The sequence below is a fragment of the Bos grunniens genome, chromosome 6 (assembly GCF_055505025.1).
Source record: "Bos grunniens cultivar Pamir isolate PY7600 chromosome 6, Bosgru_T2T1.0, whole genome shotgun sequence".
NCBI lineage: Eukaryota > Metazoa > Chordata > Mammalia > Artiodactyla > Bovidae > Bos > Bos grunniens.
In genome coordinates, this window is record NC_141170.1 from 92,133,691 (window position 1) to 92,139,625 (window position 5,935).

Here is a 5,935-nt window from a genome sequence, read left to right on the forward strand (position 1 = left end):
ACTGTATATAAAATAATCAACAAAGATTTACTCTATTACACAGGGAACAATCTTCAATATTGTAGTAACAATGGAAAGTAGTAACAAATGGAAAGTAACCTGAAATATATATATGTATATATATGAATCATTTTGCTTTACACCTGAAACTAACACAATATTGTAAATGAATTATGTACACGTGTGCATACTCAGTTGTGTCCAATTCTTTGCGACCCCGTGGACTGAAGCCCACCAGACTTCTCTGTCCATGGAATTTTCCAGGCAAGAATACTGGAGTGAGTTGCCATATCCTTCTCCAGGAGATCTTCCCAAAGCAGGGATCAAACCCTTGTCTCTTATGTCTCCTGCTTTGGCACCACCTGAGAAACCTATATTTCAATAAAAAAAATTAATGAAGCACTTGCTTCAGCAGCACATATACTAAAATTGGAACAATACAGAGTAGATTAGCATGGCTTCTGCACAAGGATGCCACACAAATTTGTGAAACATTCAATATTTTTTTAATTAATGAAAATAAATTTAATTACTACTGACTATAAAAACACTTACTACTTTTGTATTTTAAAAAAATCAAGCAATCATAAGATTGGAGAGTACAATTATGGATAATCGAAGCATGCTAAGATTGTTCTGTGCTTGAAAAATAAAAGCACCAAATAGGTTAAAATACATAAGAAATATTTATAGTTAAATGTAATGCTGAAAAAGTAAGGATTATAACTAATAGACAAAATACATAATAATACATTACTCAGCAGACAAAAAGTGCAGAATAGAAAATTTTGGACCCAAAAAAGGCAGAAAAAAAGATCAACAGAAAAAGAAAGGTAGGCATAAGATATAAGATGGTTAAAATCATTGCAGATATACCAGAAACAGTAGTCAGTGAGATTATTAAGTTGGATTAAAGCAACAAATCTTGCTCCATGTAGCTGACAATATACTACATTAAAAGACCACACACAAAAGCTGAAAATAAAACATAAAGATACTAGCCAAAGAAAGTTATTTTAACAATATATTATTTGAAAAAGTCAAATTTCAAAAAAAAATCAAGATTAATGAAAAGGAAAAAAACCACACACTTGGAGAAAATATTTGCAAAAGACTCATCTAATAAAGGACTATTATCCAAAATACATGAAGAACTCAAAATTCAGCAATAAGAACCTGATTAAAACATGGGCCATTAAAAAGGAATGAATATGAGTCAGTTCTAGTAAGGTGGATGAATCTAGAACCTGTTTTACAGAGTGAAGTAAGGCAGAAAAAGAGAAGCAAATATGGTGTATTAATTCATATATAGGGTTTCCCAGGTGGCGCTAGTGGTAAAGAACCCACCTCTCAATGCAGCAAACATAAAAGACTCAATCCCTGGATTGGAAAGATCCTCTGAAGGAGGGAACCACACCCGACTCTTACCTGGAGAATCCCATGGACAGAGAAGCCTGGTGGGTTACAATCCATAGGGTGGCAAAGAATCAGACATGACTGAAGTGACTTAGCAGTCATGCAGCATGCAACACACATATATGGAATCTAGATAAATGGTACTGATGAACTCATTTGCAGGGCAGGGATAGAGAACAGGATTATGGACACAGTTGGTTGGGGTGGCCAATTGAGAGCGATGCATTGAAACATATACATTACCATATGCAAAATAGATAATGGGAAGTTGCTGTCTAACGCAAGAGCTCAACCGGGTGCTCTGCGACAACCTAGAGGAGTGGGATGGGGTGTGGGGTGGGAAGGAGGTTCAAGAGGGAGGAGACATATATATAATTATGGCTGATTCTCATTGTTGTATGGCAAAAACTAACAGAACATTGTAAAGCAATTATCTTCTGATTAAAAATAAAATTTAAAAAACATATGGGCCAAAGATCTGAACAGATACTTGTTAAAGATATACAGGTGACAAATTGCCTGCGAAAGGATGCTCCACATCATATGTCACTAGAGAATGGCATGTTAAAACAATAGTGAGATACCATTGCATACATATGAAAATGGCCAAAATCAGAAACACTGACAATACCAAACGCTGGGAACTATGTGGAGTAACAGAAACTCTCATACATCACTGTTGGGATGCAAAATGATACAGCCACGTTGGAGGACTTTTGGAAGTTGGCAACTTCTTACAAAGCTACACATATTCTTACCAGTTATCCAATCATTGTGATCCTTGGTGTTCATCCAGAGGAGTTGAAAACTTACACATAGGTGTTTATAGTCAAAGGTGTTCTTTAAAAAAAAAAAAAATTTATGGCTGCATCAGGTCTTAGTTGCGGCACTCAGGATCTTTCCTTGCAGCACATGATTTCTTGGTTGCAGTGCACAGGCATCTCTCTAGCTGTGGCACTTGGGCTCCAGAACATGGGTTCAGTAGTTGTGGCAAATGCGCTTAGGTGCCCTACAGCGTATGGGATCTTAATTCCCCCACCAGGGATCAAACCCACATCCCCTACATGGGAAGGAGGACATTTAAACATTGAACCATCAGGGAAGTCCCCAAAGGTGTTTATGCTGCTTAGTTGCTTCAGTCGTGTCTGACTCTGTGCGACACCAGAGACAGCAGCCCACCAGGCTCCCCCGTCCCTGGGATTCACCAGGCAAGAACACTGGAGTGGGTTGCCATTGCCTTCTCCAAAGCATGAAAGTGAAAAGTGAAAGTGAAGTCGCTCAGTTGCGTCCGACTCTTAGCGACCCCATGGACTACAGCCCACCAGGCTCCTCCGTCCATGGGATTTTCCAGGCAAGAGTACTGGAGTGGGGTGCCATAGTTGGTCATAATTGCCAAACCTTGGAAGCAACAAAGTATTTCATTCAGTAAATGAAGAAACCAGACAATGGATTCATCCAGACAATGGTACATCCAGACAATGGATTATTATGCAGGACTAAAAAGAAATGAAGTATCAAACGATGCAAACACACAGAAGAACATGAAATGCATATTACTAAGTGAAAGATAACAATCTGGAAAAGATACATACTATATGGTTCCAATTATATGACTTTCTTTTGAAAAGGCAGAAACATGGAGACCATAAAAAGTTCAGGGATTGCCAGAAGTCAGGGGGACAGAGATAAATACACAGAGCACAGAGGAATTTTTTATAATAATGAATATTTGTTGTTGTACATACACTATCTGTGTTGTGCAAAGTCACTTCAGTCGCATCTGACTCTGTGCAACCCTATGGACTGTAGCCTTCCAGGCTCTTCTGTCCAAGGGATTCTCCAAGCAAGAATACTGGAGTGGGTTGTCATGTCCTCTTCCAGTGATGCATACACTATAAGGTTGTCCAAACCCACAGAATGTATAACACCAAGCGTAAACCCAAAGTTACCATTATGGTGAGTGATGTTGCTAATGGGGGAAGCTATGCACGTGTGGAGAAGAGAGCATATGAGAAGTCTCTGTATCATCCTCTCAATTTTGTTGTAAACCTCAAACTGCTCTAAAAAATAGTCTTAGAAAATACAATGTTGAGGCAATGTGTCTTTACAGGTCTAGACTGGCTTCAGACTTCTGACTCACTTCCTATTTATGCAGCTTCTGAGACTGAGTCTCCTTTCTTCCCAGAGATTTTAAAATCCTTTCCTGCTGATGCCTAGCAGAACTGGTATTATTGCTTACAGCTAAGATTCCTGATTAATACAGCTCTAAGGTCCAATTCACCTGGAAATTAGAGTTTATCATATAGTCTGGTGAGAAACAAAGACAGTGCCCTTGGGGTCTATTGTTGATAATCTAAGTATTGTAGCATAGGCAAGAGTTTGAAGAATCCAAAAGTATGTGCACTTACATTGACACTCCAGTGAAATGGCTCTCTCTATGATTTTTTACTGCTAAATCCGGTGGCCTCTGTTCTCAGGACTTACCTTTAGCCATATTTGAAACTGTTCACCAGTCCTTCTCTCTGGAAACTCTATTATCCCTTGACAGAGAGCATTTCAAGGAGAGAGATTGAGCAGGATTATCTTTGTATTTCCAGCACATTGCATTCTGGTTGATACCTGGCACTCAGTGAGATTTCAATAAATGAATGAATAAATGAATGAAAGAATACATATTGTATTTTTACCTGTAACTAAAGGAGAGAGTCTAATTGAATAAAGCACACAGGAAAATGTTAATTAAATAGTGAAAAAGTAATAGTAACTCATCTTGAATGTTTTCAGTCCATTTTAATTGTAGTGATTAATAATAGCATATAAGCAAATTGTGGATTAAAACAAAAATAATATAGATAATTTTCTTCTAACTAAAATATATCAATGGGATTGGCCTGTTAACATATATTGATTTATCAATTAAATTGGTGAATAAAAAGATAATGAAGGAGCTTCAAAAATGGCATGCAGTTGTCAAGGTCCCAAGGAACATCAAAAGGCCTGGTGGATACTCTGTTTATCATGCAGGTCTCTGTCTCAACAAAATCAAAAGTGCCCTTGCTGCTTTCACAGTACAACCTCATTTTGGTTGGATCTTCAAAGATCACCAAATTGATGTTTACCACACCTTGATCAAGACCTGAAGATAAAAGTGATTTCCTCCTGGACAAAACTGAATTAACTCTTGGGAGATTTCTAGTTCCTACTTATTCTGAGGTCAAACACGCACCCCCTAACTAGATATCAATCTCAGAGAATGACTGATCGGGAACTAAGGTAAGAAAACTATAGCCTATGGACCAAATCCAGCCCTTCATCTGTTTCATAAATAAAATTTTATTGGGAAACAGTCATGTTCATTTTTTTTCATGTATTGTCTATGGCTGCTTTTATCTTACAATGGCGAAGTTGAGTAGTTAGGAGAAAAACATTGGGTTGGCCAAAATGTTGGTTGGGTTTTTTCTGTAAGATGGCTCTAGTAGAACTTAGTTGTCTTCAACTTAATACAAAGATCACAACAACTTTGTTAGGTTGCATTATGACAGTTGTCATATCAGCATGCATAAAAAACTTACCAAAGTTAGCAAATTTTTGTGCAGCCATTTTAATATTGAAGATGGAATTTAAAAAAAAGCAACCTTTTCAGCATATTATTTTTTATTTTTTCAATAAAGATAAAAACACAACAGAAATATACAAAAATAATTGTTCGGTGTATGGAGATGGTGCTGTGACTGATCAGAATGAATCACTGTCTGTATACCTGAAACTTACACAATATTGTAAATCAACTATTTTTCAACAAAACATATTAAAAGTAAAAAATATAGAGAAAGCAGAGAGGAGTGGTCTAATTTAGATTTCTAGACTTGTACCAAAGGCCCCTGAAAATGGGAATTCTCTCTATTCCAACATCAGAGCTGAAGTTTCTCCCTCACCCCACCTTTACCACACCCTGTCCCTACTTCTTTATAATCAGGGCTGGTAACTGTGAACAGTTCATTGTAAATAGATTTTGTAGTTAAAAACCCATGGTATATCAGAATTCCACAACCACTTGTACATCATGTATCCTAATTCTTTACCCTAAATTCTCACTTTTTCAAAAATAATGGTCTTTTTATCGACAGTCCTTCTCCTTCTGGCAACTCTTGGTCAATCTGTTTCTGTTCCTATTTTTCACAAATATCTTAAATGTAATACTTCCTTATGTACCTGTTCTTAGCACTATTTTCTCCCCGCTTCACACTTGCTCATGTGTCATTTATCTGCTTCCATAGCTTCCATCATCATCTGTACCATTAATTTCCTCTTGCTTTGACCTTTCCTTTAAACCTCACACCTGCATTTCCAATGCTGTACGTCTTCATGTGGGTGTACTGCTTTCCTACTCACACTTGTCCGGTTTGACATCTAAATCATTTTCTCTGCCCACAAAAGCAAACCATAAAGTACATACAAAAATAGAGTGGCTATTGACTGTTTACACTCCCTAACTCACTTAATTGCATCACTCTCCTAC

At 37.3% G+C, this 5,935-nt stretch overlaps 1 non-coding gene across 1 annotated transcript; it reads left to right on the forward strand.

Moving 5' to 3' along the window:
- The first annotated feature begins 403 nt into the window (after positions 1–403).
- On the forward strand, positions 404–506 carry LOC147370995 (U6 spliceosomal RNA). Its single transcript, XR_015166320.1, has one exon. It is a non-coding gene; the product is annotated as a U6 spliceosomal RNA (small nuclear RNA).
- Positions 507–5,935: the final 5,429 nt, after the last annotated feature.